We start from the raw sequence: 12,484 nt of genomic DNA on the forward strand, positions 1-12,484 counted from the left end.
TCTTAAATGCCTTGTGTACAAATATTCAGAAAAGATTTCTTTTTTTCTGCTCCTACAGGTTTAACATTGTGCTTCCATGCAGGGGTCGAGCACAGGGGGGAACGGATACTGGTTACCCAGACCCACGGTAGGGAGGGCCCCTTGAGAAGTCTGCAATAAGAAGTGTGTTTTGATTTATTTCTTCTCAACTCTCTAAGCTCCAAAGTTGCAAAATTGCAACAACATTGCTGAATTAAACAGGCTGTAGCTGCAAATATGATGCCGGATGTTGTTACCACCAGGAGATGGCAGACATGAGTAACTTCAATCCCAGCAGCATTTGTGGGCGTGTTTCTATTCAAAGTTTTGGAGAGAGTTTGAAGACACACCACCGGTCGAGGAAACGAGGAAGTGGTAGAAGCGGTTGTAGTCGGAGTGTAAAATAGAGAAAGAGAGCGAATTGTAGTGAGAATACTCACAATGCCGGGAGGAATGGAGAATTATTTACCCCTCTGATGATGACATTTAGTCGTACTATCAGACTGAGACTGTGTGTCGGAGCCACAGCAACTCCGTGCGCATGAGAGTCCACAAGTAGCACATACTGAAGCCGATGCTTTTCCTCACCGTAGCCGAGATGGGGACATGGTGGGGGTTGCAGGGGTGGTCAAAACACGAATATTGACAGAGGTAGCGGGAGTAAAGAAAGATGAAGCCATGGTAGAAGCCGTGGCGGTGGAGGCCGCCTGGTGACATCAGAATATGCAAATTAGATGAGTGAATTTACTTCCATCACAAACTTTGGGTCATACTGAAGATTTTTCTCATTTACAGTATGCCTTTGTCTCTAACCACCTTCAAGCTTATGCCTTTTGAAATCTTGATATTAAAATTGAATATTTTCTTGAAAAAACTGTGGCCCTCAAAGAGTTAATAATTAGTGTGTGACTAAATGAATTGGTCAACAGACTGAAATTTGTATCAAATAGAGTAAAATACAATACCGGGGGGCCCTGCTCCTTCTTTAAAAATGTCCAGATGGTATAGTCCAACACTGAAAAGTAATGTGAGTAAAATTAGTTTAACTATAGTAGAAATAATGCTCATAAATGGGGAAATAATGCTTAAAAATGCAATAAAATGCATAAATATTTGCAATAAGGATGCAACATTTGTTGCTTGGCTAACCAGCTAAGGGGGGCCCTGTGTGATGTTCTCAACCTCTCTAGTTACGCCCCTGCTTCCATGCATCTTTCTACCTTGATGTTCAAACTAAATGTGAAACCATGAGTGGAGAAACTGCAAAACTTCAACTTTTGGAAAAAAAAAAAGAACCCACCACTGCCCCCTCTAGTTTGGCTCCCTAATGCCCCGTTTACACGACAACATTTTAGAGTGAAAACGCAAAAGTTTTGTTGTGTTTTGGCTGTCCGTTTACACGGCAACCATTTGGTGCCTGAAAACGGAACTTTTTGGAAACAGGCTCCAGAGTGGGAGTTTTTCAAAACGCCCCTGTCATCATCTCTGTGTAAACAGGGAAAACTGCACTTTCTGAAAATGAACATGCATACTGCGGCTGCAGTGAATATCCACAAGCGAGTAGGCTTATAACCCATGTGATGGGATGCCCAAAACAAAGATGGCTGACACCAGTGTACTGTTTGTGCATCTCACTCTTTTGAATTTAACTGTACTTCTCCAACAAAGTGTTGATTTACTTCACCATCACTTGGATCAGCGGAGACGTATTTCGTGCCTGCACCAGATTCTGACTGGGTCGAGTCAGAATCTGGTGCAGGCACGAAAATCACACCGCCATCTACTGGCCTGGCATGTATACTACATTGTTTTTGGTGTTTCCTGCAGTCTTGTGTGAAGAGAGATCATTTTGAGAACATTGCCGTCTGAACATGGAACTTTTTGGAAACGAAAACGGAAAACGAAGCAAAGCGTTGTCATATAAACGGGGCATAATGCCCCATCCACATGGAGAAAAATTCAGGAGTATACGCAAACATTTTTTGTCGTATCAGCGTTTCATCCACACGGAAACAGCATTTCGGGTGACTGTAAACGATACTTTTTGAAAACGGGTGCCAGAGTAACCTGATATGCCAGATGGATGTGTTTCACACATCCATCTGGGAAAGCTTCAATAGGAAACGTTTGAGAAAAGGCAGAGGCTTTGAAAAATCCTTGGAGTATGATTGGGTGAATGTTCTGTCTGTCACTACGGGCCAATCAGAGCAACAAAACACAAGACATAGCTGCTAGCAAGCTGCGCAGGCACAGCTACTGAGGAATAAAGTGAAACATGGCGACTATAGGCAAGTAAGCACTCGACTTTTGTCGTTTTTGAAGAGAAAACAACTCACTGCTGTTCTTCTTTTAATCTTTTAACAAAGAAAGGTTGTCAAGTTCTGATAAATCTGGCACTTTAGCAGCATCCACGCTAATCTCTTCCTCCATAACTGCACCAGCTCCTGCTGCTGCTTGCTCACGTCACAACTCTGCTGCCTCTGAAAGTACTGCCCCTGATCGCTGATTGGTCCTGTCACTTTCTAACTGGGCCCAGATGGTTCAGATGGGAGCTTAGCAAGATGGATTTGCCAGTGAGAAACAAGGAAACAGGCGTGTCCATCTGCTTTGCAAGGTTAGCCCCAGAGTGCATAAATCTGTAAACGACTACCGTTTCGTCTCCGTGTGGACGGCTACCCGCATCTTTCTTGAAACGATTACGTCACACAAAGTATAGCTCTCTTAAGGCGTCTGCGTGGGTCCGACCAAAACATTAATGGCGGACTACACGGTTGTGTTCGTGCTGCAGAAGCTACTGAGCTTGTTATGGCTTTTACAGCAAAATCTGATGCTCCTTTACCACCACTGCGAAATGCACACACCATATGTTCTTAAATCCAACATGGAGAACAACCAGAAGGGCAACTACAAGAAAGTTTGTGTCAATTTTCTGTGATCTTCTCTTTCTTCTGGTGCATTTCCATGGCAGCAATACAGCGCCACGTACAGGCTTGGCATATACACAACAGCGTTTTCAGTCTTTTGAGTGGTTCTGTGTTTACGTGGATATTTCCTGAAACAATCCCGTCTTTATGGAAAAATTTTTCAAAACAGAACGGCAATATATCGTTTTTGTCACCTTTTGGACAGGGCCCAAAGCTGGTAGGACCTGCAGACACCCATGCAACCGTCCCACACACTTTTGAACGCCCCTGATGGCCGTGGACGGCTCTAGTAGGCTCTCAGAACCAGTCTAGCCTGCTAACACTAGCAGTAGATGCATCTTTCCTCTTGTTTGTGTCGAATGTTTTTACTGAAAGCATGATTCAACGAGACGTTGTTTTTAAATGACAGTAAAAGAACTGCACAGCATCACATCCAACGCTCTGATTCAGCCTCGCAGAGCGAGCTGCTTTTGACACGTTTGATCCAGTTTTTGCACGCTTTCTGTGATTTTGTGCTGAGAACGTGGAGTGTCACATTTTGCAGAGTTCTGCACTTTGAGACTCGCTGAAAATCAAGTCGAAGCTTCACAAATTAGAAAAACAACAAACAGCGAGAAGAGCGAGAGAGACAGATAGATGAAGAGGGAGAGAGAGAGATCAGGCCGAGTTAGTGTCAAAGTGCAGCCGAGCGCACCATGCTTCTCCGGGGGACATCACTCTGTGTGCTGGTTTCTGTGTATGACCTTGGTGGAGCAGGTTTCCAAATGTATGATCTGCTTATTAATGTCTGTGAACACTCTACGTGTGCTTGTTTGTCTCTGTCTGTTTGCTTCTTGTCATTTTAGATTGCGTATTTGTGTGTATTTGTGTGTCAGTGCGGGCCCCGGGGCCATGCATGCAGAGTGTAAAGACTCCAGCTCTGGTCCAGGGGTTACAGCGAGCTGATAGTGAATCCTGACCTACATGGAGCCGCTGAAGTCTCAGTAACTTCCCTCTCACATGTGACGCTCCAACACAAACCACCTCCTTTATCGTTCTGTCACCACGTACACTCAGCGGACATGATGGCGAGTCCTTCAGGGCGCCGACTGTCCTTTTATGCGGAGAGCTGACAGCACAGTGACACACTTACATTTACATCATCCTTTCATTTCAGCCATCACTAACGTCTGTGTGCAAGAGATCAACAAAGAGCCTGCAGCATTTAAAAATCACATATCTGGATCATTTTATACAACCCAGTTCCAAAAAGGGTGGGGCGTTGCAGAGAATGTAAATAAAAACAGAGTCAATGATCGTCAGATCTCATAAACACCCTATTTTATTCACAATAGAACTGAAATAGTCAAGGCCGGCCCTGACAGAGATGTTGTCTGCATGGGAGCATATGTTGCTCTAAATGCTCTCTCTACTTTCCAGCATTGATAGTTCCTTTCCAGATGTTAGAGCTGCCCACGCCATAGGCACTAATGCAACCCCATACCATCAGAGATGCAGGCTTTAGACCTGAGCCAGGAGATCAAGCTGGATGCTCCCTCTCCTCTTTAGTCCACAGGACACGGCGTCTGTGGTTTCCTCTGACCACAGAACAGTTTTCCATGTTTCCTCAGTCCATGTTAAATGAGCTGTTAAATGAGGATCCTGTTCACATATGGCTTCTTCTCTCCATGATCCTGCTTTACCTGTCATTGGTGGATGGCACGGCCAACTGTGTTGACAGACAATGATTTCTGGAATGTTCCTGAGCCCACGCAGTGATTTCAGTTCAGAATCATGCCTGTTTTTAATGCAGTGGCCCCTGAGGGCCCCTTCAGCCTCCTCCCTTACTCACAGAGATTTCTCCAGATTCTCTGAATCTGTTGATGATGTTATGGACTGTAGATGGTGGGAAAGTTTTTCTGAAGTTTTTCCATGATTTCTTACACGTTTTTTTTTTTTTTTTTTATCAGACTGATGGACCTCTGCCCATCTTTACTCCTAAGAGACTCTGCCTCTCTAAAATGCTCCTTTTATACCTAGTCATGTGACTGACCTGTTGATAATTAACCTAGTTAGCTGCAAAATGCTCCCTCAGCTGTTTTTCACTTACATTTACAGCCTTTTGTTGCCCCGTCCCAACTTTTTTGAGATGTGGTGCTGCCCTCATATTCAAAATGAGCTTATATTTTCATGAAATGATAAAATGACTAAGTTTCAACATCTCATATGTTTTTTCAGTTCTATTGTGAATGGAATATGGGTTTCTGAGATTTAACAATCATTGCACTGATTTTGTTTAGATTTTAGACAGTGTACCAGCTTTTTTGGAATTGGGGTACTTGTATATTGATTTACTATACTGTGTTTTCATTTGTTTGTGAAGCTCTGCTTTACAACATCAAAATAGGACCCTTGACCTTTCAGCCATCAATAACAATAATCACAGTAATAGTAATAATGATAATAATAACAGTTATAATAAGAATTATATTTAGTTGTTAATAATAATAATAGTAATAATAATAATAATAATAATAATAATAAAATGATAATATAATAATAATAATAATAAGAAGAAGAAGAAGAGTAAGAAGAATATTTAGTTATAATAATAATAATAACAGTAATAGTAATAATGATAATAATAACAGTTATAATAAGAATTATATTTAGTTGTTAATAATAATAATAGTAATAATAATAATAATATTAAAATGATAATATAATAATAATAAGAAGAAGAAGAGTAAGAAGAATATTTAGTTATAATAATAATAATAATAGTAATAGTAATAATATTTAATTAATAAATAAATAATATTCATAATTACTATTATTATTATTGTATCATTATAATTATTATTATTATTAATATCATTATTATTATTATTATCATTATATTATTATTATCATTAAAATATAATAATAATAATAATAATAATATTATTATAATTATTACTATTATTATCGTTATTGTTGTTGTAATTATTATATTATTATTGTTATTGTTATTATTATTATTATTATTATTATTATTATTATTATTATTATTAATGATTTATTATATTATTATTTTTATTATTACAACTATTATTACTATAATTACTTTACTATTACTATTAATTATCATTAATAATATTGATAGTAATAATAATTATCATTATTATTATATTATTATTATTATTAATGTAATGATAATAATAATAATAATAATAATAATAATAATAATAATAATAATATAATGATAGTATTATTGTTATTATCATTGTTATTATTACTATTAATATCATGAATAATAATCATAATATTTACACATTCATAAAGAGTTTTATAACAATATAAGGCAATGCTGCCTTATTTTTAGATCATCAATCAGACATACAGCAGCTCAGAGCCAAAAACAAGACATTTAAAACTGGAGAGTAACAGAAACATGACATGGAACAAAAACAAGACATTTAAATACAAAACATGTCAAAATACAGGATTTACATTTATTTTTATGAGATGTTAAAATTAATATCTAATGTTTTCTTCAAATACAGCAGTTGAGATTTCTCAGTTTTTTCCCACGGCTTGTTATGGGGGATTGACGGTCTGTTCACTTCATCGTCTGTTTTCATGAATTTATCCACACAGAGAGGAAATAATCAGTGAGAGGATCTGCTCCTGCTTGATTTGGAGGCAGACCTGCAGAGCTACTGCTCTCCAACTAAACATAATGGCTCAATCCTTTATCTTTTTCTATAAAGAGCCGATGAATCATATGCCACGTTATGTAACACCATTGTAGTCATGCAAGCCAAAAAGTTAGAAACAAAAGGAGTGACTGACCTTGCATTGGAGGCTAAACTCCCACTTTGCCACAGTGTAGAGCAGCTGCCTCTGTCCTTCATCCACGCTGCAGATAAACCGCCAACATTTTACAGTAAACACAAGACACAGGAGAGTCTCAAGGATCTGTAGGAGCTTATTCTCCTGATACAGGTAAATGGATAGATTTCAGTGATTAAGACTGGTCCTAATGTCCCCCTCCTCAGGCTAAACCTCGAGAACCTTCTCGCCACCATCACCACGAGGAGGTGCACTACGTGGATGAGTACGGCCAGCCAATCAATGTGCAAGTAGAGGCCAGAAGGGGTCGCGGTCACAGGAGGCGGCGGTCCCGCTGTGCGAATGAGTGCAGCGTCCCAACAGAAAGGCACTGGGAGGCCCTGAGAGCCATGGGACTGGTGGAGGGCGAGGCAGTCCAGGGAGACGCCTACAGCACCGGGTGAGTTTGGCTTTGGGAGGGGATCAAAGGATTCTAGCCCAGCTACCCTTGGTACCCACGGGGGTGAGTCCATGCTGCTGGAACCCCCCAACCCCTAGAAGAAGCCATGGCTAATGCATGCCTCACTGGCCTGACTTTGACTAGATTTTGGCGCTGATCTCATTCTAGTTCATTCCAAAGGTGCTGGATGGGGTTGAGGTCAGGGCCCTGTGTGACCTCATCGAACCATGTCCTCATAGTCCTTCTTTGTGTTCTGGGACACAGTCATGTTGGAATTGAAACGGGCCTTCCCCAAACTGTTGCCCCAAAGTTGGAAGCATAGCATTGTCCAGAATGTCTTGGTCTGCTGAAGCATTGAGATAAGGGGTCTGGCCTTAACCCTGAGAAACAGCCCAACACCATTATGATACTCAACGCATGGCTCTGCTGCCACATGTGTCTCTTTCATGTCTTAATTTAAAATATTATAAACCTTAAAAAGGAAAATTTGCCCTCAGAAATCATCCACTGCAAGTCACATCGATCTAATTGTTTCCCCACACTTACACAGTAGGCTTTAATTGTCAAACTTCATTGTCATCCTCTAGTTTTCTGTAAATTTTCAATGTGCTTATTTGCAATTTTTGTCACCTGTAACTCACGTTTTCCAACTTCTCACCCACTTTTGCCACTTTTCTCCCAATTTTTGCCACCTTTTTTTGTCACTTTTCACCGTTTTTGAAACTTTTATCCTGCATTTTGCAATGTATTGCCCCTTGTTGCCTATTCTTGCCACGTCTCAGCCACTTCAGCAGCCTTGTGCAGTTAAATGCCACTTAATTCCCATTTTTTCCACCTTTATCTGATTTTTTGCCACATTTTGATTATTTTTGCTACCTTTAACTTTTTTTTTTTATCACTTCCCCACCCACTTCTGCCACTTTCTGCACTTTTTTGCCACTTTCCTCCAGTGTTTGCAGGTTTTTGGCCAATTTTTGCCACTTCTTTTTTGTCACTTTTCACCCCTTTTGCCTATTTCTGCCACTTCTCACCCACTAAAGCTGCCTTTTGCAGTTAAATGCTACATAATTCCCTTTTTCCCACCTTTTTTCCTGATTTTTGCCCATTTTTTTCCATCTTGTTTCTTATTTTTGCACATTTTTTCCACCCTGTTTCTGATTTTTGCACATTTTTCTACCTTTTTCTCTCATCTTTGCACATTTTTCCCACCTTTTTTCTGATTTTTGCACATTTTTTCCACCTTGTTTCTGATCTTTGCACAATTTTTCACCTTTTTCCTGATTTTTGCCACATTTAACTTTTTTTTGTCACTTCCCACCCACTTTTTCCACTTTCTCCCCTTTTTTTGCCGCTTTTTGACCACTTTTGCCACTGTTAACTTAGTTTAATTTCCACTTTTCACCACTTAGATTGTGGCTCTTGCAAATTTATTTTTCATTCATTTGGCTCTTTGGTTGAGCAGGGTTAAGTAACACTGACTTTATCCCTCCTCCATCAAACACTGATTGAAACACCTGAATTAAATAGTTAACAGATTTGGCCAAATACTTTTGTCTACCCTAAAAATGAAGTAAATGTTTAAACCTAGCTAACAGCATAGGTTTTTTAATGAATTACGCCACATCAGTGTAGAAATTCCACATTAAAGTCTATAACATCAATTTAAAGGTATGAAAGACTCCACTTCTGCACATCGTTGAGTCGATGGAGGGACAGTCTGCACTTTGCAAGGTCAGCGTGATGTTGCATCCAGTCCCTGGGCACTCTCGTACATATTCATAAGATGAAGGTTGTTCTGCAGAGACAGCTGTCAGTGCAGCACATGCGATGATTATACATGAGCATCAAGACGATAAATATTTATGGAGGAACTCACATTTCATGGGTCGTACCGTTTCCACTCATGAGCAATAAATAGATCACCATGGAGCTGACCCTTTACATGGTGTATTTCACTCACTGTGTCCCCTTCACAGGCCTTACTATGGTCACATGACCGTGCCAGCTGACCTGTACACCGCCAACAGTCGATTGATGATGTCTCCAGATGTCTATCCGCCCAACGGCTACCTGCCCAGACCAAACGACCAACACCCGGCGACCAGCTACCTGCCCAGCGTCTCCTACAGCTTAGACCACCTGGACAGACTCGACTACCAGGTCCTTTATCTGTTGTTTGTATTCTCACACCTCGTTTCCACTCCACTTCACTTCTGTAAATATATGGATGATGCTTTCTAGTGTCCAGGGGATGAAGTGCATGTCTTTACCAATGGATAGAAACCTGATAGAAACTACCTGTAGCCATGGGAAGAGGACAAAACTGTTTATTTTTTCAGACAAAGAACAAGATTATATAAGGGGGGTTTAACAGACTGGTCAATATTGGCTGTTAAAACAGCTGATATAGGGCCCATATTTTCAATCAAAATAGTTTAATACTTATTTACAGCTGATATTCAGGCTGATATTTATTGTCAGTATAAGCTGATATATCAGCAGACATAGGCCAATATAGCTTGGTTTTTACAACTGACATAGGCTGATATCTACAGCCGTTATAGGCCGATAAAAGGTAGATATTTACAGTCAGTATAGGCTGACATATATGCCATATTTCCAGCAAATGTAGGTCAATACTTGCTGCCGATATAGGCCAAAATTTACAGTGGATACAGGACAGTATTTGCTGTTAATGTAAGCCAATATTTACAGCTGCTATATAGGCAGATATGGGCCAATATATGGGTCAATATTTACAGCTGAAATAAGCCAATATTTACAGTGAAAATAGGCTGCATTTACAGCTGTTTTAGGCAGATATAAAGGTAGATATTTACATTCAGTATAGGCTGATATATGTGCCATATTTTCAGCAAATATAGGTTGGTATTTGCAATCGGTATAGGCCATAATTTACAGTGGATGTAGGATGATATCTGCTGTCAGCATAAGCCAATATTTCTGGCTGCTATAAAGGAAGATATAGGCCAATATATGTGCTTATATCTATTGCTGAAATAAGCCAATATTCACATTGATATAATGTAAATATTGCAGATATAATGGCAGATATTTACAGTTGCTATAGGCTGAGAGATGTGCTATGTGTACAGCATTAAGGTCAATATTTGCTGTTGATTTAGGCTGAATTTTACAGCTGAAATATGGGCAATGTATGCCAATATATTGGTTTATATAAGATGATATTTAAAGTAAATAAAGGCCTGTATTTAAAGCTGAGTTATACAAGTGATACAGGTTGATATTTGCAATTAATATGAGCCAATTTATACAATGCATTTACTGTCAACAAAGGCTGATAAATAATGTTGATTTTAGTTCAATAGATCAATATTTACAGCTAATATTGAGCCAATATAGCCTGATTTTTACTGCTGGCGTAGGTTAATATCTCCAGCCATTATAGGCTGATATAAAGGTAGATATTTACAGTCAATATATAATGACATATATATGCCATATTTTCAGCAAATATAGGTCGATATTTTCTGTCAATGTAAACCGATATTTACAGCTGATATATAGGCAGATATAGGCCAATACATTTGCCTATATTGACAGCCTCCATAAACAGATGTATATGTGGAAACAAGGTGTAACTGATTTTAACTTGTGTGTCTTCAACTGACTTCTAATAACTTGAGTATGCATCCAAATAAATCACTTCACTCAGTGTCTTTGATTTTTACAGCACGCTCCAGGAATGTTGCCGTACCAGCCGAACTCAGAGAGTTGTCTGATCGGTTGTTACAACGCAGAACAGATGGAGTCTAAGAATTTCCAAAGACAGGTTGGTGATCTGATAGAAAATGTTTTTTATTTCTCTGCTGCACCTTTATCTCTCTCCGTTTCATGCCATTATCTCTCTCTCTCTCTCTCAATCGTTCTCGTGCTGCCTCTTGAAAAAAAGCTTTACTCTGATCAATTCTAAACTGGAAGAAGAACGTGGAATTGTTGATGGAACTGTGTTTAAGCTAGGGGTGTGCCAAAAAATAAATAACCCTCTCTCCGTGTCTCCTCAGCCGGACTATCGCCCTCCTTGGCGGTCAGACCGCCATCTTGGATACCTTCCTCTCAGCGAGCTCGATAGCGGGCTGGGATGTGGTCCAGACAGTCCAAACCACCGGATCCCGCTCTCTGAGGCCGAGACAGATGCCATGTCCTCGCTGCCAGGCCACACCCCTTCCTCCCAGGGCTCCTCCTCTTCCTCCGAGTCCCTGATCTCGTCTGAACCCAGCGACTCTGGCTTTCACAGCGTCAGCACAGGGGAGCACAGACGACTGCACAAGATTCACGGAAACCACACCCACCGACAGACGCACCATCTCCGCTCGGGTCACTCCCCAAGAGAGCAGAGAGGACGCTGGGATCTGGAGTCCATCCCTGAGACAACCCCGGTGACTCACACCGGAACGCCGCAGGCATCCCGCTGCAGCGTGGGGAACAGCACCATGACCACAGTCCACTTTCACAGAGCTGAGAGGAGTCCCACCTTACCTCGTCACCGCTCGCCTCCTTCTCCTTCTATCGGTTAGTTAAGATTTATTCAAAACCCAGTTCCAAAAAAGTCTGAGCACTGTGTACCACAGGTGTAAAATGTACACAGCTGATCTCTGTGAAAATAACCCAGAAATTAGTGTGATGTTTTTAATTTTTAATTTAATCTCCTGCTTCACTGTTAGCTGTGATGATTCCCCGTTTTGATTCAGGCTGTTAGGGTTGTAATTTCTTCAGAAACTAGAGAGAGCAGCCACCGTGAGATCAATATCTGATGTGACTTTTCTGTCTGCAGGCTGTCGTACTGAACCCTGCCAGCGGAGGGCACTATGGCTGGAGCAGCATCAGGGCGGAGGCGGGACAATAGAGGCTCCAGGTCGGAGTCGAACAGTAACTGATTTAAGTGAAGGACAGCGGCGCCGCAGGGCCAGTCATCCCAACACAACGGATCAAAACGTGATGCAGAACAGCCAATCAGGGAGCGGCAAGAACGCGCTGGGGCCGAGGAGCAGGGCCAGTTATCCCAGTAACTGCCACTCCACCAGTCACCTGAGCTTAGACAGAGCTAGCATCACCAATCAGCAGAACTCGACCAGAAGCAGCAAAGGTTCGACGCGCAGCAGAGAGGACGACTCACTCTCCAAGAGCCCTGGCTCTGGCTCCAGCGGGGCGTCCGACTGGCGAGGCATTCAAACCCTCGGGACTCGACCCAGCAACCCTAAAGCTCCCTCTGGTCCTCTGTACAGCACGCTGGGGGCCCCGCAGCGCA

This window comes from Cheilinus undulatus, linkage group 11 (genome assembly GCF_018320785.1).
Source record: "Cheilinus undulatus linkage group 11, ASM1832078v1, whole genome shotgun sequence".
Lineage (NCBI taxonomy): Eukaryota > Metazoa > Chordata > Actinopteri > Labriformes > Labridae > Cheilinus > Cheilinus undulatus.